Genomic DNA, 21,847 nt, shown 5'->3' with positions numbered 1-21,847 from the left:
GCTACTTGGGAGGGTGAGGCAGGAGGACAGCTTGAGCCTGGGAGGTAGGTGCTGCAGTGAGCCGTGATCACACCACTAGACTCCAGACTGGGCAACAGAGCTAGACCCTGTCTCGAAAACAAATTAAAAAAAAATTTTTTTAAATACAGCAAACCAGAAATAGAAGGTAAATTAACAGTATCTATTCAAAAAACTAATAGGAAAGATCAACTTAATAGTTAAACTTTGAAAACTTTCCAAGATCCAAAAAGTATTACAGCCATTTACTTCTATTCAATCCAACATCTAATTCTATTTCCAATATATATCCCCAATATCCCCAACCCACTCATTTCTTTTTTTTTTTGGGGGGGGCCAGGGGGGCAGGGAGACAGGGTCTTGCTCTGTTGTCCAGGCTGGAGTGCAGTGGTGTGATCTAGGCTTACTGCAGTCTCAAACTCTTAGGCTCAAGTAATCCCCCTGCCCCAGCCTCTTGAGGAGCTGGGGTTACAGGCACCTGCCACCATGCCTGGCTAATTTTTTGATTTTTTTTTGTAGAGCTGGAGTCTACTAGGTTGCCCAGGCTTGTCATGAGCTCCTGGCCTCAACTGATTCTCCCACCTCTGCTCCCAAAGTGTTGGGATTACAGGTATAAGCCAGCAGGCCCGGCCTCAATAAACATTTGCTGAATGAGTAATTAAGAAACAATTATTTGACCACCAACTCGCATATTTTTTCTCCTTTGGAAATATTTTCTTTTTTTTTTTGAGACGGAGTTTCCCTCTTGTTGCCCAGGCTGGAGAGCAATGGTGCCATCTCAGCTCACCACAACATCCCCATCCCGGGTTCAAGTGATTCTCCTTCCTGCCTCACCCTCCCGAGTAGCTGGGATTCCAGGCGCCTGCCACCACGCCCAGCTAATTTTTGTACTTTTAGTAGAGACGGGTGATCACCATGTTGGTCAGGCTGGTCTTGAACTCTTCACCTACTGATCTGCCCGCCTCGGCCTCCCAAAGTGCTGGGATTACAGGCGTGAGCCACCGCGCCCAGGGGAAATATTTTCAAATTCAGTGCACATGTTCAAAATTCACAGATAATAACTACTATCAACTCAAGATCACCTAAATATCTTTGTTGTTTAAAACAGTCATTAAGCATAATTCCTGTCCAATCTGTAGACCAATCGGTTAGCAATTAACTGATGAAATTCAAACTTACTGAAGTCTCCCTTTTAAAATATTCTATAACTGTTAAGTTCCACTTTCAACACAAATAGGAGACTCCAGACTCACAAGTTAAGCTTCATTTATAAAACACTGTTACGGCCAAACTCTTGATTACTGATACATTAAGTTGCTGGTTCCAGGGGCCTGGTGCGATGGCTCAAGCCTGTAATCTCAGCACTTTGGGAGGCCGAGGTGGGTGGATCACTTGAGGCCAGGAGTTCAAGACCAGCCTGGGCAACATGGTGAAACCTCTGTCTACTAAAAATACAAAAAAATTAGCAGGGCAAAAAAATTAGCTACGCATGGAGGCGTGTTCCTGTAATCCCAGGTACTTGGGAGGCTGAGGCAGGAGAATCCCCTGAACCCAGGAGGTAGAGATTGCAGTGAGCTGAGATGGCACCACTGCATTCTGGCCTGGGCAACAGAGTGAGTGAGACTCCGTCTCAAAAAGAAAAAAAAACAAAAAAGTTACTGATTCCAAACTGTGTACCTGGCACCCAAGGGTGCTACAGCATACTCACAATGGTGTCCTGGGATATTTAAAAATTTTGAGAGATGCACAGCAGTTCTGAACATCTGTCAGGTACTGTGTGAACTACTAGATCAAAACAGTACATTTGCATTACATTAGTTTTAATAACTTATCACTGTAAAGACAAACTGTTCGCAGTTGCTGTGATAAAAAGCAAGTACCTTTTTTTTTTTTTTTTTTTTTTTTTTTTTGAGATGGAGTTTCACTCTTGTTGCCCAGGCTGGAGTACAATGGCATAATCTTGGCTCACTACAACCTCTGCCTCCCGGGTTCAAGTGATTCTCCTGCCTCAGCCTCCCAAGTAGCTGGGATTACAGGCATGCGCCACCACGCTTGGTTAATTTTGTATTTTTAGTAGAGGCGCGGTTTCTGCATGTTGGTCAGGCTGTTCTCAAACTCCTGACCTCAGGTGATCTGCCCGCCTCGGCCTCCCAAAGTGCTGGGATTACAGGCGTGAGCCACCGCGCCCGGCCCAAAAGCAAGTATTTTTTTATTAAAGTAGTACAGGAAATGAGGGTGACAGGGTATAAACCGATTCCAAAGTTTCAGAAGTTGTGCAGTGTCCAACTGGCACAGATATCCAATCAGTAAGTGTGATTATTTAATAATAAAATTTTGGCCAGGCACGGTGGCTCACGCCTGTAATCCCAGGACTTTAGGAGGCCAAGGAGGGCGGATCACGAGGTCAAGAGTTCAAGACCAGCCTGGCCAACGTGGTGAAACCCCGTCTCTACTTAAAAATATGAAAATTGGCTGGGCCTGGTGGCAGGTGCCTGTAATCCCAGTTACTGGGGAAGCTGAGGCAGGAGAATCATTTGAACCCAGGAGGCAGAGGCTGCAGTGAGCCAAGATAGCACCACTGCACTCCAGCCTGGGTGACAGAGCGAGACTCCGTCTCACAAAAAAGAATAAAAAATGAATAAAATTTAAAATATCATATTTTCCTTCAATTTCTGTATTTTTTTTAAATGGCTACTAAGTTTGGGACATATATACTTAATATTTGGACCCAACCACTGTACTCAATAAATAGACTGTTAGGTATTTCTTTGATCTAAGGGTGCCATGCATCAAGAAAATTTGGGAACCACTAATCTAAATAATCCGTAGGTCTTCAAACAGCGACTGAGCCCAATTAGCCTTTGAGCTAAGAGTGTTTTTTTACACTTTTAATGGATTGTAGAAAACAAGGCAAGCAATAACAACTAAACAAACAACATGTGACAAAGACCATGTAGCCTGCAAAGCCTGAAATATTTACTATCTGGCTCTTTGCCCACTCCTACATTTATACGACAAATATCTAGAGTTAGTATTTTCCGGGATTGTAGGAGGATAAGAGTGAAATGACAGAGACTCTAGACCTGTGCTGTCCAATACAGTAGTTATTTACATTTAAATTAATTAAAATAAAATAAAATTTAATAATCAGTTCTTTGGTCACAATAATGACATTTCAAGTGCTCCATAGTCCCATGTCGCTAATGGGTACTATGTTGGAGTGCACATATAAAACATTACTATTTTCACAGGAAGCCCTATTGGACAGCACTGCTTTACTGGCAATATCTAGAGTCAGTATCTTTTACAGTCTATTATTTAACATCGAACACATCATTAATACTACCATTTCAAACATTTTAATTCAACTTACATGTATTTATCATCTTGTAAAGATTTCCAGCCATTCACAAAGTCAAGAATTATACTGCTTTGACCCTAATCTTTAATTACCAAAATTTTACCATATATTAACTCCCATCTCTGTAAATCATCTCTCTAACCAACGTCCACCTCAAATGCGGTCTTCTCCACAAATCCATCACCAAAAGCATCAAATAAGCTCTCCCTTTTCTGTGCTCCCACACCACCTTAGAATGTCCTATAATCTTTTACATTCTGTCTTGTATTCTAGTTATTTGTGTATATTAGTTATTTCCCTTTCTGGATTGTAAACCCCTCTAGGTTTGGGGGTCTGAATCATCTGTCCTCGGCCCTATCACAGGATAACGAACCCAATAAATATCTACAGAATTCGACGGAAGTGAAAACATCAATTTTAATATCTAGACTGGAATAAGCTTCTGCTTTGGTCTTCATCCACATCCTTTATCTGTTAATGCCTATTAAACCTATCTGTAAAATTCCAATCGGCAATACTTTTCCCTCCCTCAAACTTGAGTATTTAAATAAACGTCAAGAATAAGGGCTTAAATCCTGAGGAATAATGAACAGAAGAGGATTTTTAAAAACTAATTTGCGCAGTACTAATATTGACTTCATTTGTTAATGTTATTATATCTGCAGGAAAAGAAAAATCTTACGTGCGGCCAGCACTACGAGCAAACACCTTAAACTACGAAGAGCTGAGAATTTTAAAATCACTCATTGCTGTCACTTCATTTACAGCCAAGAAAAGCTTAAGTGAGAAATACAAACAGGAGAGAGGTCCCTAGGGAAGAGCGGCAGGGGTGCAAGAAGAGTCCGCGAGCCCTGACAGAACACGGCAGGCCGGGGCGGAAGGGGACGCCAAGAGAGCGACGGACAAGCAACCCGAGCCGGGTGGCCGGAGGGGCCCAGGTGCAGGCGGAGAAGTGTTTGGGAAGCGGGAGGCGGCACAACGTGCAGGCCGAGGAGAGGAAAAAAGAGCACAGTGTGCCCGGCCCGGGGCAGAGGCGTCTACTCGGCCCGGCGCTAACGGAGGCCGCCAGGCTGAGGGAGCGTACCCTACCTCCCACCGCGGGAACTTCAGGGAGCCCAGACAAAACCCGAAGCCTTCCCTGGAGCCCAGAACGAAAGAGATTCTCTTTACCTGCCGCGGCCAACCTCCTCGACAAATTTTGCGCAGACTTGTTTGGGGTCCACACGCTCTGAGTTTCCTCACAGCGGAAAGTCACCGCCGCCTGTAGCAGTCCCCTCACAACGCCCAGCTCGCCTCAGTGAAGTATTCAAATCTAACCGCCTAGGTGATGCGCACGCGCAAAGCGGCTCTACGCGTCGGCTCCGCCCCTTAGGTTCCAGACCAACCCTATTTCTAAAACTCCTTTAGGGGAACTACTTTCCCAGCCTCCGTGCCAATTTTATTTCCTTCAAGTTTATCTCATTTTCGACCGAATTTCCTCTGCCCTTCCCCAGTGCAGACCTCCCCCACAATCATGGGAGCGGCCATCTTCTTTCGATTGCTTGCTATGGAAGTGATTGGACTTTGGCTTCCGTACAAAATGGCGGCTTCCATAACATTGCGTCACATCCCCTTGATATTACTCCCTATAGCAATCAGGAAATAGGAGGTTTTCAGGACGAGGTGGCCGAGTGGTTAAGGCGATGGACTGCTAATCCATTGTGCTCTGCACGCGTGGGTTCGAATCCCATCCTCGTCGATGTGATGGTTTTGTTTTGCTTATAACCAAAGTAAATTTGCAGAGCGGAATAAATTTTTTAATAACCAAAGTAAATTTGCAGAGCGGAAAAACTTGAATACTCATTATTTATTACTCAATTAATCTGGCACCATCAATTTCAGGCCTGAAATGTTGAAATACAGTATTTGGAACGTTCCGACATCACAGATAAAGATAAGGGAGGGAAAGAGACTTTCCAGGAATCAGAAATCATGCTGGATTTAATTTCTTTTTATATGGAGTTAACAACAGTGAATAGAATTCCACAATTATTACCATCCCATATGTTCCAATGCTGCTCTGTTCCAACTTTAACACAGCTCCTAACTAAGGAGTTTCAATTATTGTAGACTGTTACTCTGGGGTTTTTAACACCTGTCCTGATTATGAGATACCAGGTTTCACTTCAAAAGCTACCACGAGACACTTTATCCGGTATTTATTATCTACAGGCACCACATGTTTTACATGAATTACATCACTATAACCCTTGATCATGACAGATATTTTTATTACTCCATTTTACAGATGAGGAGTCTGAAAGATTAGCTTGCCCGAGGTTATACAGCTTCTAAATTGAAGAAAGGAGAATGTAACCCCAAATCTACTAGATGCTGGCTTGATCACCCTTCTAATCTGTGCTGTAGATTAATAATTAGTATTTATCAATCCTACACTGTGCTGTAGATTAATAATCAGTATTTATCAATCTTTTGCAGTCATGATTTACAGATTCTCTCCTCCACGAGGCTGTCTGCATTACACCATGCTCCACAACCCGGCCTCTGGCAGGTGCTTGAGCAAGGTTTGGGCACTGAGTATATGGAAAGCAGTGGCCCCATTCTCTGCTGGCTCCAATAGCTCCTTTCTGTTATAGATCCAAATCCGTTGGGAATGTTGATACCTCCTTGGGCTCAGGATATTGAGTTACCCTTCCTTAGCCTTGCTCTCCAATGCATTCTCCACCCTGCTGCTAGGAAGGGTTTCTGCTGGGTTCCACGCATTTCCAAGGGGTCCATGGATAGAATTCAGTGGGTTATTTGGTTCAGAAAAAGATTTCATCCTTATTTCCGTACTCCCTAATTGAAAGCACACCCTTCAGTAATGGTAAGCAACTAACTACAGTAATATTAACCTTATCCATTATTTTGTCACCAATAGAAATCACAGATATTTTTATATCAGATTACTGTTATTGCTTTAGGCTCATTGCTACTTCAAAATTATGGTAATTTTTAGACCTGCTATTAGGTCTTGTAATGTTATGCATTCATAAAGAAGTGCATGCATTAAGCTGGGCGCGGTGGCTCACACCTGTAATCCCAGCTCTTTGGGAAGCTGAGGCGGATGGATCATTTGAGGTCAGGAGTTCAAGACCAGCCTGGCCAACATGGTGAAACCCCATCTGTACTAAAAATACAAAAATTACCCGGGCGTGGTGGCGCATGCCTGTAGTCCCAGCTACCAGGGAGGCTGAGGCAGGAGAATTGCTTGAACCCGGAAGGTGGAGGTTGCAGTGAGCCAAAATCATGCCACTGCATTCCAGCCTGGGCGACAGAGCAAGACTCCATTTAAAAAAAAAAAAAAGTGCATGCATTATTATATTATTACATCACAAACTTTGAGAATATTTTGGCAACTATTCCAACAAAATTGGTTGCCTTTGTATTCCAGCATATTTAATTTTATACATTTAAAAACAATATTCTGGCCAGGCATGGTGGCTCATGCCTGAAATCTCAGGAGTAGCCCTTGAGTCCGGGAGTTCAAAGACAGTCTGGGCAACATAGTGAGACCCCTGTCTCTACAAAAAAATTTAAAAATTTAATCAAAATTAAAAAAAAAATTCTGAGACGAGATCCTTAGACTTCCCCAGACTGCCAAAAGGGTCTGTGTCACAAAAAAAGGTTAAGAGCCCCTGAGAGATACCTTTCTAAATCTCCCTGGAGACACAGATCTTACCTTTCCTTGAACTAGGATTTTTTCTCTTTCCACAACAAGTTTGTAGATACCGTCCCTGCTCCTCTCCCTGCAACATACCCGTGACCCCACCCTCTTCTTTCCCATCATGTCACTGCCTGGCCGGCTCCTGCTCCTCCTTCGAATCTCAGCTTAGAGGTCACCCCCATCAACAAGCCCTGCAACCTGCAGCTCCCTCTTCCATTTCAACTAGCCCGTGCGCTCTCTCTTGCTTCTGGACCTTTGTAACCCTCCTAGACGCTTCTGTGGCCTGCTAGGCTTTTCCCAGCACTTGCCAGGGAAGTGCTGGGAATGCATTTGTAAATACATTTTTATTTACATTGCCCATTAGTGCTGCAACTTCTCTAGAGATGCCAGGGCTGCATCATTTTCCTGAGGTTTGCCAGCTTCTTGCAGTGATGACTATAGGTCTATCAATGTCTGTGCAGAGCATGGGTAGATTTTTTTTTTTTTTTTTTTTTTTGAGACAGGGTCTTGCTCTGTCGCCCAGGCTGGAGTGCAGTGGCACTATCTCCGCTCACTGCAACCTCCACCTCCCAGGTTCAAGCAGTGCTCCTGCCTCAGCCTTCCCAGTAGCTGGGATTACAGGTGTGTGCCACCACGTCCTGTTAATTTTTGTATTTTTAGGAGAGACTGGGTTTCACTGAAGAAGGAATTCATGAATTTTACAAGTATAATCAAAGACAACCAAAAATTTTTACTTTTTCCTTCAAAAGCTAAGTGTAGTGTAGCCACCTCCTCCCCCACCCCCGCCCCCAGCCAAGTTAGAGAAGACCCCCGGCCAAGTTAGAGAAGAATACTAACTAACTGCCTGTTTTGCCTTCTGTGCTCCGCGAGCCTTATCTGTACTTGCTAGTTTCACATTCCTTGAGGCTCAGCGAGTTCCTGCTTCACCTCCCTAGGGCAGCTGCAAAGTTACAAGGTTGATACAGAAACATGGTTTCCCAGGGATGTGGAATGTGTAGTATAGATAAATGTAAAAGACTGATCAACTGTCTTTGTTCTAGCTTCTGTAAGTACCCTTCCTGCATCACGTTGCTCCCGGCCACTGACTGCTTAAAACATGGCTACTTTCTTTGTCTGGGGCTCAGACTTTCCTGGAGGCTAGTCCTACTGGGCCAAGTGATCACCTTTTAATAAAGACCTTTCTTGAACTCACTCTGCTCGGTTTCTCCCATCTTTTGATTGTCCCGCAACATCACCATGTTGGCCATGCTGGATGGGACAGCCTGCTGCATGGGCTGGGAAGATTATTTTTTCAAAGGAAAATCTTCAGCTGTAGAAGTTATGAAAATGAGATGTACTGGCAGAATATAGAGGGGAAAAAACAAAAGAAAAAAATTGTGAGTTGAAAACTCACTTTTTTAGGCTGAGTACAGTGGCTCACACCTGTAATTCCAGCTCTCTGGAAGGCTGAGGTGGGAGGATTGCTTGAGTCCCAGAGTTCGAGACCAGCCCAAGCAACATAGGGAGAATCTGTCTCAAGAAAGAGAGAGAGAGAGAAAAAAGAAAGACAGAAAGAAAGACAGAAAGAAAGAAAGAGAAAAAGAAAGAAAGACAAGAAAGAAAAAAGAAAGAAAAAAAAAACAGGCTGGTGTGGTCGCTAGCGCCCGTAGTCCTGAGAGGCTGAGGTGGGAGGATCGCTTGAGCCCCGGAGGTTGAGGCTGCGGTGAGGCGTGATCGCTCCACTGCACTCCAGCCTGGGCGACAGAGCGAGACTCCGTCTCAAAAAAAAAAAAAAAAAGTCAAGGGAAAGAAAAAGAAATACTTCAATTAGAAACGGAAAGAGAAGCTTGTAAGAAGCTGACAGGAAAAGAGTTAGAGGCGCCATCTACTGGAGCAGCTGCAACTGCAAGACTCAGACAAGATTCTCTTATCTACCGGGATGGATGCTCTCGTCTACAAAGATGGATGCTCTCGTCTACAGAGATGGTTGCTCTCGTCTACAGAGATCTCCATTAACTCCCCAAATTCTTCAACAAACCACAGCTCAAAGAAACCGTTCTCTACCAACACCAACGTTCTTCCTTGCAAGTACTATTCTCAACTATTGCAGGACACCTCAACCTCTGGAAGACCACAGGAAAGGACTGTTGCATAAATATCTTACCAAGATATTCCAGCTCTTTTACCATTGGAGTGTTAGGTAATGGGTCTTCATTATCTGGGCCCAGCTTTAAGAGGACCAATTCCCTCTTTTGAAAATGAGGTTCTCTGGGAATCAATGGCCAATGTTTATTATGAAATAATAAACTGTTCCACAGCCCAGACAGGCTATGTGTGTCAGCAGCAGCCCTTATATGACATAGCTCTGAAGGAAGAATTGAAATCAATGCTTTGTTTTTGTTTGTTTGGTTTGGCTTTTTTTTTTTTTTTGACACATCTAAAGTTTATTTCTTAACTCTTGCAAGAAAAACCCAGACTCAGGCTCTAAGACTTGCAAAGACTGGTTTTGAGAGGCAGGCAATGACAGAAGTGAAGTCAATTTGTTCCTTACCATTAGGTTCTCCCACTGGAGAACCATCTCTGGGAACACAGTGATGACAGGGTCTGGAGAGGTTCCAAAGTGAATCCATTCATTCTACTCTGAGTCTGCAACACCGACCCAAACGTTTTTCTTTGCTAAAATCATTCCCTGAGATGTACTCTATCATGTGAAAATACTACAACAGCTTCTAGGAATGTCTAGTGAACTGAAAACTAAATAACATTTTCATATTGAAGATCAGTAGAGCAAAACGGAAATCCAGTTTTAGTAACGTTGTTTAGGAAAGCCAAGATGAATGAGTAAATGCCAAAGACTTGGGGAAATAGGGAATAACACTTTATGGTATATCCCAAGCTGAGGTAGTAATGGATAGTTAGCCAGTTGTTTATTCTGATCGTTTTCTTTTTTCGTTTTTTTTTTTTTTTTTTTTTTGTGAGACAGAGTCTCACTCTGTCGCTCAGGCTGGAGTGCAGTAGCGTGACCTTGGCTCACTGCAACCTCCACCACCCAGGTTCAAGCGATTCTCTCATCTCAGCTTCCCGAGTAGCTGGGATTACAGGTGCACACCACGCCTCACCCAGCTAATTTTTGTATTTTTAGTAGAGATGGAGTTTCATCATGTTGGCCAGGCTAGTCTCAAACTCCCGACCTCAGGTGATCTGCCCCCCTTAGCCTCCCAAAGTGCTGGAATTACAGGTGTGAGCCACTGTGCCTGGCCTAGAATTCTGATTTTTAAATTATTGAATAACACAGAAACTTCACATCTGAAAAAATGTTTTGTTTTTGTTTTGATTTTTTAGCTTTAAAAAAACTGAAATAGTTCCTTAATGTCGGTTTCTGGGAACTCACTGAAAGGATCACTTCCAATCAACTCTCCTTTCAATGACTGTCAGTAGTCATTTTTTATATAACCTAGGAAGTATCAGAGGTGGCCTTTATTTCAGCCCAAGATGTAAGGCTTTAAAATTCTTTTTTGAGGCCAGGTGCCAGGGCTTATTCCTGTAATCCCAGCATGTTGACAGGCCAAGGCGGAAGGATTGCTTGAGGCCAAGAGGTCGAGACCAGCCTGGGTAATACAGTGAGACCCTGTCTCTACAAAAAATGAAATTAAAATTAAAAAAATTAGCCAGGCGGCTGGGCACGGTGGTTCACGCCTGTAATCCCAGCACTTTGGAAGGTCTAGGCGGGCGGATCACCTGAGGTCAGGAGTTCGAGACCAGCCTGGCCAATGTGGCAAAAAACCCGTCTCTACTAAAAATACAGAAATTAGCCAGGCATGGTGGCATGCGCCTGTAGTCCCAGCTACCCAGGAGGCTGAGGCAGGAGAATCACTTAAACCCAGGAGATGGAGGTTGCAGTGAGCCGAGATTGTGCCACTGCACTCCAGCCTGGGAGACAGAGTGAGACTCTACCTCAAAAAAAAAAAAAAAAAAAAATTAGCCAGGCATGGGTGTGCACACTTGTGGGCCCAGCTACTCGGGAGGCTGAGGCAGGAGGATCATTTGAACCCAGGAGTTCCAGGCTGCAGTGAGCCATGATCATGCTACTGTACTTCAGCCTGGGTGACAGGCTGTCTCAAAAAAACCCAAAAAATTTTGCTTAAACAACAAAAATTTATTGTCTCCCAGTTCTGGAGGCTAAAGTCTGAGATCAAGGTGTCAACAGGGTTGGTTCCTTAGGAGGGGTGTGAGGGAGAATCTGTTTCATATCTCTCATCTAGCTTCTGTAGTTTACTGGCAGTTTCTGGCGTATCTTGGCTTATAAAATTACTAATCCTTGCAATTTTGCTTCAACTGTGATTCTGGAAGATTTGGCATTTAGATCAGATATAAAGCTTTCCTTTTAAAATTCCTAACCTACTTTAACTTCAACATTTGGAATGTTGGAAAGAAAAAAGAACCAGAATAATTGCATCACTTATTATTTACTTGAATTACTAAAACATTTTCAAGAACCTTTTGTCTAGATGTCTTGGTAATGAAGAGATAGAAGATGCAAGTTCTTGGGCTCTCTGTGTTGGAGAGCATGCCGGGTCTAGAATTCCAAAGCCATGAACTGCTTTTAGATCCCTCAGTTCTTTTATGATAGAGGAGTCGTATTTGAATCTGCTAAGGCAAATTAAAGCAGTTAGTCATTTTTGCAAATTATTATTATTATTATTATTTTTGAAACGGAGTCTTGCTCTGTCGCCCGGCTGGAGTGCACTGGCGCGATCTCAGCTCACTGCAAGCTCCACCTCCTGGGTTCACGCCATTCTCCTGCCTCAGCCTCCCGAGTAGCTGGACTACAGGCGCCTGCCACCATGCCTGGCTAATTTTTTTTTGTATTTTTAGTAGAGACAGGGTTTCACCGTGTTAGCCAGGATGGTCTCGATCTCCTGACCTCGTGATCCACCCACCTCAGCCTCCCAAAATGCTGGGATTACAGGTGTGAGCCACCACGCCTGGCCCATTTTTGCAAATTATTAATTATTGCTTATCATTATAGTCTCCAAAGTACTAGGTGTATGGTGTTATCTTTCCATCACTAGTGAAAACGACCCATGGTCTAGGCACTTTGGAGTAGCACCCACCAGCTGTGTGAAGGTCAAATGGATCTTAAAGAGTTGTGCAGTGGGACTGAAAGAGGAGAGTCACTATTTCAGAGATAACCAAATGTTAAAAAAAGAAGTGAGATATTTTAATATTTGTTGTTTAAAAGTTTTATCTTGATAGTATTACACAATTATATAATACATACATATGTAATGTAATATGCATGTACAGTTTAAAAATAACAATAATAAGGCCAGGTGCAGTGGTTGACACATGTAATCCCAGCACTTTGGGAGGCCAAGGCTGGGGAGGATTGCTTGAGGCCAGTAGTTCGAGACCAGCCTAGGTAACACAATGAGACTCTGTCTCTACAAAAAATTAAAAATTAGCCAGGTGTGGTGGTATGCACCCATATTCTCAGCTACTGAAGAGGCTCAAATGGGTGAATCACTTGAGCCCAAGAGTTCCAGACAGGCCTGGGAAACATGGCAAAACCCTGTCTCTACCAAAAATGCAAAAATTAGCTGGGCATGCTGGTGTTTGCCTGTGGTCCCAGCTACTCAGGAGGCTGAAGCGGGAGGATCACTTGAACCTGGGAGGTCGAGACTCTATAGTGAGCCATGATCGTGCCACTGCAATCCAGCCTGGGCGACAGAGCAGGACCTTGTCTCCGAAAAAAAAAAAAAAGAAAGAAAGAAAAAGCAATGCTGTATATACACAACCCAGCTTGAGAAATAGAACATAACCAGCCCCTTTGTTTCTTTTTTAAAAAATTATTTTTAGTTATTTTTTTTTTCCTACCCTCTTGGCAGGTGGCAGATTACTAGCACCTTTGATGCTTCCTGTGTGTCCCTTCCTGGAGGCATCCTCCCACCAAAAAGATAACTAGTTTGGCCGGGCACAGTGGCTCACGCCTGTAATCTCAGCACTTTGGGAGGCTGAGGCAGGCAGACCACGAGGTCAGGAGTTTGAGACCAGCCTCACCAATATGGTGAAACCCTGTCTCTACTAAAAAAAAAAAAATACAAAAAATTAGCCAGGTGTGGTGGCGGGCGCCTATAATCCCAGCTACTCGGGAGGCTGAGGCAGGAGAATCGCTTGAACCTGGGAGGCGGAGGTTGCAGTGAGCCAAGATCCCGCCACTGCACTCCAGCCAGGGAGACAGAGTGAGACTCCATTTCAAAAAAAAAAAAAAAAGGTAACTACTTTTTGTTTGTTTGTTTTGTTTGTTTGTTTGAGACGGAGTCTCACTCTGTCGCCCCCCGCTGGAGTGCAGTGGCGCGATCTCGGCTCACTGCAAACTCCGCCTCCCGGGTTCATGTGATTCTCCTGCCTCCGCCTCCCAAGTAGCTGAGATTGCGGCGCATGTCACCACGCCTGGCTAATTTTTTCTATTTTTACTAGAGACGGGTTTCACCGTGTTAGCCAAGATGGTCTCGATCTCCTGACCTCGTGATCCACCTGCCTTGGCCTCCCAAAGTGCTGAGATTACAGGCATGAGCCACCGTGTCCGGCAAAGATAACTACTTTTCTGAATTTCATGTTAATCATTCTCTTGTTTTTCTTACCAAATATACATATTTATACATATTCGTAGTCTTAAATATGTTTTGTCTGTTTTTTAATTTTATATAATGTGTTCATTTTATATAATGTATTCATCTGTAACTTCTGTCACTGGACACTGTTTTAACCGTATAATTCATTCATTTTCACTGCTGATTAGTTTGCAATTGTCTGAACATACAATTAGGTATCCATTCTCTTATTGATGGACATTTTTGTTATCTCCAGTTTTTTGCTGCAAGAACACTGCTGTGACTGTTTTTATATGTCTCTTGGGGCACGTGTACAAGTGTTTCTGTAGGTAGATAGCTAGAAGTAGAGTCATTGGTTATGCGTGTGTTCAACTTTAGTAGGCAATTCTTAGCTGTTTCCACCTAGTTAATGGTTGACAAAAATGTTGCAGTTTTGAAAACGTGGACAAGTTTCAAATGAAAAGAAGAGGGTGACAGAGGACTTGGAGGGGAAGAAAACAATAATTATAATCATAGACAATATTGTTCACCATATACAAGACAGTGTTCTAAGCAGAATGAGTGCCTTTGGTGATGATACCTCATCAGGACCACAGTAAACTTAGCCAACTAAAAACTGGTCACATTCCATGGCTGCTCTGCTTCTATCTTTGGTTTTCAATAATCCTATGTTCTAGAATATGAGTCTTGAGGATCAATCATCCAAACCTCGAAAAGGCTTTGAAATCAGTCCATTTTCTCTAAAGTCTTCGGAAGCAAGATTGACTCAAGCAAGTCTAGGTCATCCATGAAAAGATACAGACATTCAGGGAAACCCATGGTTCCAATCCCTGACTGGAAACAATGCCAACTTTGAAAAATGCAGCTGCTGGACCAGCTGCATTTTCAGTTGCTGCATTCAGCTGCCTCAGCCTCTCACATGACTGGACAGAATTAAAATTGGTATAATCTTTTTGGAGGGCAGTTTCCTATTACCTATTTATATTTAAAGCCATTGACCCCATAATTACACTAAAAAACTGTCCTGTAGAAACTATGCTACAAGTGTGGAAGGCTATATAAGGATGTTTACTGTGGCCTGAGAGTAGTGAAAAACTGCAAACACCTAAAATTCCAGCAACAGGAGATAGATTGTAGTACAATGGAACACAATGCAGCTATAAAAAAAAAATATCGGCTGGGGGCGGTGGCTCACGCTTGTAATTCCAGCACTTTGAGAGGCCGAGGCGGGCGGATCACGAGGTCAGGAGATCGAGACCACGGTGAAACCCCGTCTCTACTAAAACTATTTTTTAAAAAATTAGCCGGGGTTGGTGGCGGGCGCCTGTAGTCCCAGCTACTCCAAGAGGCTGAGGCAGGAGAATGGCGTGAACCCGGGAGGCGGAGCTTGCCGTGAGCTGAGATCGCGCCACTGCACTCCAGCCTGGGCGACAGAGCGAGACTCCGTCTCAAAAAAAAAAAAAAAAATCAAGGCTGGGCACCATGGCTCACGCCTGTAATCCCAGCACTTTGGGAGACTGAGGCGGGCAGATCACGAGGTCAGGAGTTCGAGACCAGCCTGGCCAATATGGTGAAACCCCGTCTGTACTAAAAATGCAAAAAAAAAAAAAAAAAAAAAAAAATTAGCCGGGCATGGCGGCGTGCGCCTGTAGTCCCAGCTACTCCGGAGGCTGAGGCAGGAAAATTGCTTGAATACGGGAGGCGGAAGTTGGAAGTTGCAGTGACCCAAGATTGCGCCACTGCACTCCAGCCTGGGTGACAGAGACTCCGTCGCATTAAAAAAAAAAAAAAAAAATCCAAAAAATCAAGTTGCAGAACAATTTGCATGGCATGAGCTCATTTTTATTTTTATTAAGGGAAATACATATAGATTTGTGTATCTATGAATAGAAAACAGGCAGGAGAACCCTTAATTTTTATCATTATTTTCCCCCCTCCCCATTACCGCTAGAGGGTCTTGACTGCAAATTGTCCAGGTTCTTGGCGTTTTGAGCAAAGAATTGGACAAAATGCACAGCAACGCAAGGAAAGAATGAAGCAAGGAAAGGAACCAAATGAAGGCAGGGATTTTTTGAAAATGGAAGTACATTCCACAGTGCGGGAGTGGGCCAAGCAGTGGCTCAAGGGCCCCCAATACAGAATCTTCTGGGGTCCAAATAGCCCCTAGAGGTTTCCCGTTGGCCACTTGGTGTTCACCTCATGGTTGCAAAGGCAACCAATCAGAGGCTAAAGTGAAGTTACAAGTTGCACTTCTATGCAAAGGAAGACTTGGCCAGCAATCAGTTTGATTGGTTGCAGACAGCAACCAATCAGAGGCTGAAGTGATGTTACAAAGGTCACACTCCCATGGAAACATCTGATCGGTTGCAAGAAGCAACGGATCAGAGGTACTTTCAATTTCCCATCTCCGGGGCAGAAAGTTGGGGGTTTGCAAAGGGAGTAACCTCTGGTCCTTTTGTTACTTAGGAGTGGAAAGTTAGGGCTTTCCTATCAATTTACTTCTAGGAAGTCAGTGTGAAATGGCCTTAGGTTCCCTGCCTCCAGACCCTGTTCTGCCTCACCCCCACCCCTTTGGGACCCCTTAGTTATTAATAGTGGTTACCTCCAGAGTAGGGGTGAGGGAAGGGGGCTATAATAAAAGTTTTAAAAGGATACTTTTTTTTTTTTTTTTTTGTAGAGCGAGTCTTGCTCTCCCGCCCAGGCTGGAGTGCAGTGGCGCGATCTCGTCTCACTGCAACCTCTGCCTCCCGGATTCAAGCAATTCTTCTGCCTCAGCCTCCTGAGTAGCTGGGACAACGGGCGCACGCTGCCACGCCCAGCTAATTTATTTTCTATTTTAGTAAATACGGGGTTTCACCATGTTGCCCAAGCTAGTCTGGAACTCCTGAGCTCAGGCAATCTGCCCGCCTTGGCTTCCCAAAGTGCTAGGATTATAGGCATGAGCCACCGGACCCGGCCAAAAGGATACCGTTTTATAAGGATAAAAAACACATTCAAGGACAGCCAGCTGTTAAGCATAGCAAAGGCCAACTAGATTCAACCTGAGCTCCTCATAGTAGTACCTTTGTCACAGGTTTTGTATTAACATCCTAGTGAGAGGTGAAGTCAGGAGGACTTCCTGGGTCAGTGGGGACTTGGAGAACTTTTTTGTCTAGCTAGAAGATTGTAAACACACCAATCAGCACTCTGTAAAAACGCACCCATCAGCCCTCCGTGTCTAGCTAAAGGATTGTAAACGCACCAATCAGCCCTCTGTAAAATGAACCAATCAGCACTCTGTAAAATGGGCCAATCAGCACTCTGTAACATGGACCAATCAGCAAGACATGGGCAGGGACAAATAAGGGAATAAAACCTGGCCACCCCCGCCACCCCCTCCAAAAGCCAGCAGCGGCAATCCACGGAGGTTTGCTTCCACAGACGGAGGTTCCCTTCCAGGCTGTGGAAGCTGTGTTCTTTCGCTCTTCACAGTAAGTCTTGCTGCTGCTCACTCTTTGGGTCCGTGCCACCTTTGAGAGCTGTAACACTCACTCGAAGGTCTGTGGCTTCATTTTTGAAGTCAGGGAGACCAAGAACCCACCCGAAGGAACGGACACACTGGCACCTAGCACAGCATTTAATTAACACAGAGAGACCAATTACTTGATTAGTATGTGCAAGATAGAAGAACACACACACACACACACACACACACACCCTGTTTTTTAGGCATCTGCAGACTAGTGGAGTAATTGTAGTTAGGAACTCTTGTTTTGTGTAGCGATCCTTTGAAGCAAGGGCAGCCAATAGAACTTTGCTAGGTGATGGAACTATTCTATATCTGTGCTGTCCAATATGGTGGTCACTGGACCAAGTGGCTTTGAACATTGGGAACGGGGCAAATACAGCAGAAAAACTGCATTTTGTTTCATTTTTATTTTTATTTATTTTGAGACGGAGTCTCACTCTGTCCCCAGGCTGGAGTGCAGTGGCGCAATCTCGGCTCACTGCAACCTCTGCCTCCCGGATTCAAGCAATTATCTGCCTCAACCTCCCGAGTAGCTGGGATTACAGGCACCTGTCACCACGCCCGGCTAATTTTTGTATTTTTAGTAGAGACCAGATTTCACCCTCTTGGCCAGGCTGGTCGTGAACTCCTGGCCTCGTGATCCACCCGCCTTGGCCTTCCAAAGCGCTGGGATTACAGGTGTGAGCCACCACACCTGGCTTATTTTTATTTTTATTTTTATTTTTTTTTGAGACAGAGTCTTGCTCTGTAGCCCAGGCTGGAGTGCAGTGGCATGATCTCAGCTCACGGCAACCTCTGCCTCCCGGGTTCCAGCGATTCTCCTACCTCAGCCTCCCTAGTAGTTGGGATTACAGGCACCCGCCACCACGCCCGGCTAATTTTTTGTATTTTTAGTAGAGACAGGGTTTCACCATATTGCCTATGCTGGTTTCGAACTCCTGAGCTGAGGCATTCCACCTGCCTCAGTCTCCCAAAGTGCTACGATTACAGGCATGTGCCACCATGCCTGGCCTGCAGTTTATTTTATTTTATGAGACAGAGTGTCACTCTGTTGTCCAGACTGGAGTGCAGTGGCACAATCTCGGCTCACTGCAACCTCCACCTCCCGGCTTCAAGCGATTCTCCTGGCTCAGCCTCCTGAATAGCTGGGATTACAGGCACATGCAACCATGCCTGGCTAATTTTTGTATTTTTCGTAGAGGCGGGGTTTTACCATATTGGCCAGGCTGGTCTTGAACTCCGGGACTCAAGTGATCCACCCGCCTCGGCTTCCCATGCATTTTAAATTTTATTTAATTTTAATTAAATAGTCATATGTGGCTAGCATTGGACAATGCAGCTTTAAAAGATCTGTTGAGAAATTAATATATAGACTCTCCTCAGAAAAGTATACACATATACAAAATATTACATAAAATTTCAAGAGATCCAGGGATCCTCTCAAGCCCATCCATATGTCTCTAGCTCAAGAACCTCTGAAATAATGAGAATAGGATAAACAGCACTAGAGAGGGTAAAATTCAGAACTGAAGAGGTGAGATGGAAAATGGGCTAATGCTAATGCTCCCATTCAGAACCCTGGGATCCTGGAAGGAATCACACTAGGTGTGCCTCCCTCCTTCTCCTGTCACACAAAACATTTACCACATTGTTTACTGTTTACTTTCCCACATTGTGCTGGACAGACTGTATACTTCATAAGAGTGGAGACCATATCTGACTTACTCACCATTATATACCCAGAGCCTAGTGTGAATCCAACACATAGCTGGCTCTCAAACATCTGCCATATGTATTCATTTTATTGGATATCTGATTCTTCCCAGTCCTAGGAGCCCACAGCTCCTGAGTTATGGAGGGTCTCAGTGATAAGGAGAGTTGGCTGGCTCATGGAATGGAGATAGGGTTTTCTTGAAGCTGAGCAAATACTCAGATCCATGAGAATCCCATATCACTGGTGTGATATACAAGCCACTGAAAGGCTTCAATAGGCCAGGTGCGGTGGCCCACGCCTGTAATCCCTACATTTTGGGAGGCCGAGGTGGGCGGATCACCTGAGGTTGGGAGTTTGGGACCAGCCTGACCAACATGGTGAAACCCTGTCTCTACTAAAAATACAAAAATTAGCTGGGCGTGGTGTGCGCCTGTAGTCCCAGCTACTCGGGAGGCTGAGGAAGGAGAAATGCTTGAGCTCGGAAGGTGGAGGTTGCAGTGAGCCAAGATTGTGCCACCGCACTCCAGCCTGGGCGACAGAATGAGATTCTGTCTCAAAAAAATAAAATAAAATAAAATAAAACAAAAACAGACAAATGGGACTGTATTAAACTTTAAAACTTCTGTGCATCAAAGAACACAATCAAGAAAGTGAAAAGGCAACCTATGGAATAAGAGAAAATATGTGCTAAGCATATATCTGATAATGAGTTAATACCTAGAATACATAAAGGGCTCCTGCAGCTCAACAACAAAAAAATCAAATATGGTTGGCCCTCCATGTCCATAGAGTCTGCATCTGTGGATTCAACAAATCCTAGATTGAAAACATTTGGAAAAAAATGGATGGTTGCATCTGTACTGAACATGTACAGACTTTTTTTCCTTATTATTCCCTAAACAGCACAGTATAACAGCTATTTATATAGCATTTACTATGTATAGTAAGTAAACTAGAGATGATTTAAAGTATATGAGAGGATGTTTATATGCAAATAATATGTCATTTTATATGAGACTTAAGCATCTGTGAATTTTGGTATCTTGGGATGAAGGTGGAGGTATCCTAGAACCAATCATGCATGGATAATGAAAGACAATTGTAAATCAAAAAATGAGCAAAGAACTTGGATAGACATTTCTCCAAAGATGATATAAAAATTGCCAACAAGCATATGAAAAGATGTTCTCAGTAATCATCAGAGAAATGTACATTAAAACCACAATGAGATATAATCTCACATCCATTAGGATGGACACTATCAAAAAATGAAATATTACAAATGTTAGTGAGGATGTGAAGAAATCGGACCCTTGTGCACTGTTTGTAGGATTGTAAAATGCTGCAACCACTATAAAAAACAGTATGGAGTCTCCTCCAAAAATATAAATTAGTATTACCAGATACCCAACTATTCCTCTTTTGGAATTTCCTCCCATCCTGTAGGCTGTCTTTTCACTTTTTTGATAGTGTCTTTTGATTTGCAAAAGTTCTAATTTTGATAAAGTGCAATTTGTTTATTTTGTATTTCATTATTATTTTGGTGTTGTATCTAAGAACCCATTGCCAAATCTAAGGTCTTGAAGATTTACCCCAGTATTTTCTTCTAAGACTTATACAGTTTTAGCTCTCTTTAGGTCTTTGATCTGTTTTCTGTTGTTTCATTTCTGTTTGTTTGTTTTTACAGAAGTGCTCTCACTCTGTTACCCAAGCTAGAACGCAGTGGCACCATTATAGCTCATTGCAGCTTCAAATTCCTGGGCTCGACTAATCCTCTTGCCTCAGCCTTCCGAGTACCTAGGGCTACAGGCGCACACCATCGCACGCAGCTAATTTATTGATTTATTGTAGAGATAAGGTCTTGCTATGTTGCCCAGGGTGTTCTCAAACTTCTGGCCTCAAGGGATCCTCCTGCCTTGGCCTCCCAAATTGTTGGGATTGTAGGTGTAAGCCACTGCCCTTGGCCTATTTTCAGTTGATTTTTGTATATGTGAGGTGGGGGTCTAACTTTATTCTTTTTTATGTGAATACCCAGTTTTCCCAGCATGAACTGTTTAAGAAAAAAGACATTTGTTTAAGACTATTCTCTCCCCACTGAACAGTCTTAGCACTTTTGTCAAAAACCAATTGACCTTAGATGGATGGGTTTATTTCTTGACTCTTGATTTTATTCCATCGCTCTGTCTATTCTTATACTAATGCCACAGTTTTGATTTGCATTCCCTGATAATTAATAATATTGAGCTTTTTTTTTTTCATATGCTAGCTGGTCATTTGTATATCTTCTTTGGAAAAATGTCTATTCAAATCCTTTGCCCATTTTTAAGTTGGGCTGTTAGTCTTTTTGCTAAGACTCTGACATCCAGAATATATAAAGAATACTTACACTCCACAACAAAAAGACTAACAACCCAGAATGAGATGCCACTTCACTCCTACTAGGATGACTGTAATCAAAACAAAACAAATGTTGGTGAAGATGTAGAGAAACTGAAACCCCTATGCTTGCTGGTGGCAATGTAAAATGGTTCAGCTGCTGTGGAAAAGTTTGGTGGATTCTCAAAAATTTAAACATAGAATTACCATATGACCCAGCAATTCCACTGTGAGGTATATACCCAAAAGAACTGAAAACATATTTAATGTTCACAGCAGCACTATTCACAATAATGAAAAGGTGGAAACAACCCAAATGTCCATCAACTGATGAACAGATAGACAAATCATGGTATATCCATACAACAGCTTATTCTGCCATAAAAAAAAAGAATGAAGTACTGATACATGCTACAAGTTGAATAAACCTTGAAAACATTATGCTAAGGGAAACAGAGACATAGGTGACATGTTTTATCATTCCATTTATATAAAATGTCCAGAATAAATAGGCAAATCCATACAGATAGAAAGTAGATTAGTGGTTGCCAGAGGCTGGCGGAAGGGGAGT

At 43.4% G+C, this 21,847-nt stretch overlaps 1 protein-coding gene and 1 non-coding gene across 2 annotated transcripts in view; one reads left to right on the top strand and one right to left on the bottom strand.

Moving 5' to 3' along the window:
* Nucleotides 1-4,953, bottom strand: part of KNL1 (kinetochore scaffold 1) — a 70,551-nt gene extending 65,598 nt beyond the window's left edge. Inside the window, exon 1 of the mRNA XM_054450271.2 lies at nt 4,550-4,953. The gene's annotated coding sequence lies outside the window, so the exon portion shown is untranslated. The remainder of the gene's footprint in view (nt 1-4,549) is intronic.
* An 82-nt stretch (nt 4,954-5,035) lies between these two features.
* Nucleotides 5,036-5,117, top strand: TRNAS-GCU (transfer RNA serine (anticodon GCU)). The gene has a single exon. It is a non-coding gene; the product is annotated as a tRNA-Ser (tRNA).
* The last annotated feature ends 16,730 nt before the right edge of the window (nt 5,118-21,847 follow it).

This window comes from Pongo pygmaeus, chromosome 16 (genome assembly GCF_028885625.2).
Source record: "Pongo pygmaeus isolate AG05252 chromosome 16, NHGRI_mPonPyg2-v2.0_pri, whole genome shotgun sequence".
In the NCBI taxonomy this organism is placed as follows: Eukaryota; Metazoa; Chordata; class Mammalia; order Primates; family Hominidae; genus Pongo; species Pongo pygmaeus.
The sequence above is the reverse complement of the archived record's forward strand: the minus strand, read 5'-3'. Positions and strand labels throughout refer to the sequence as shown.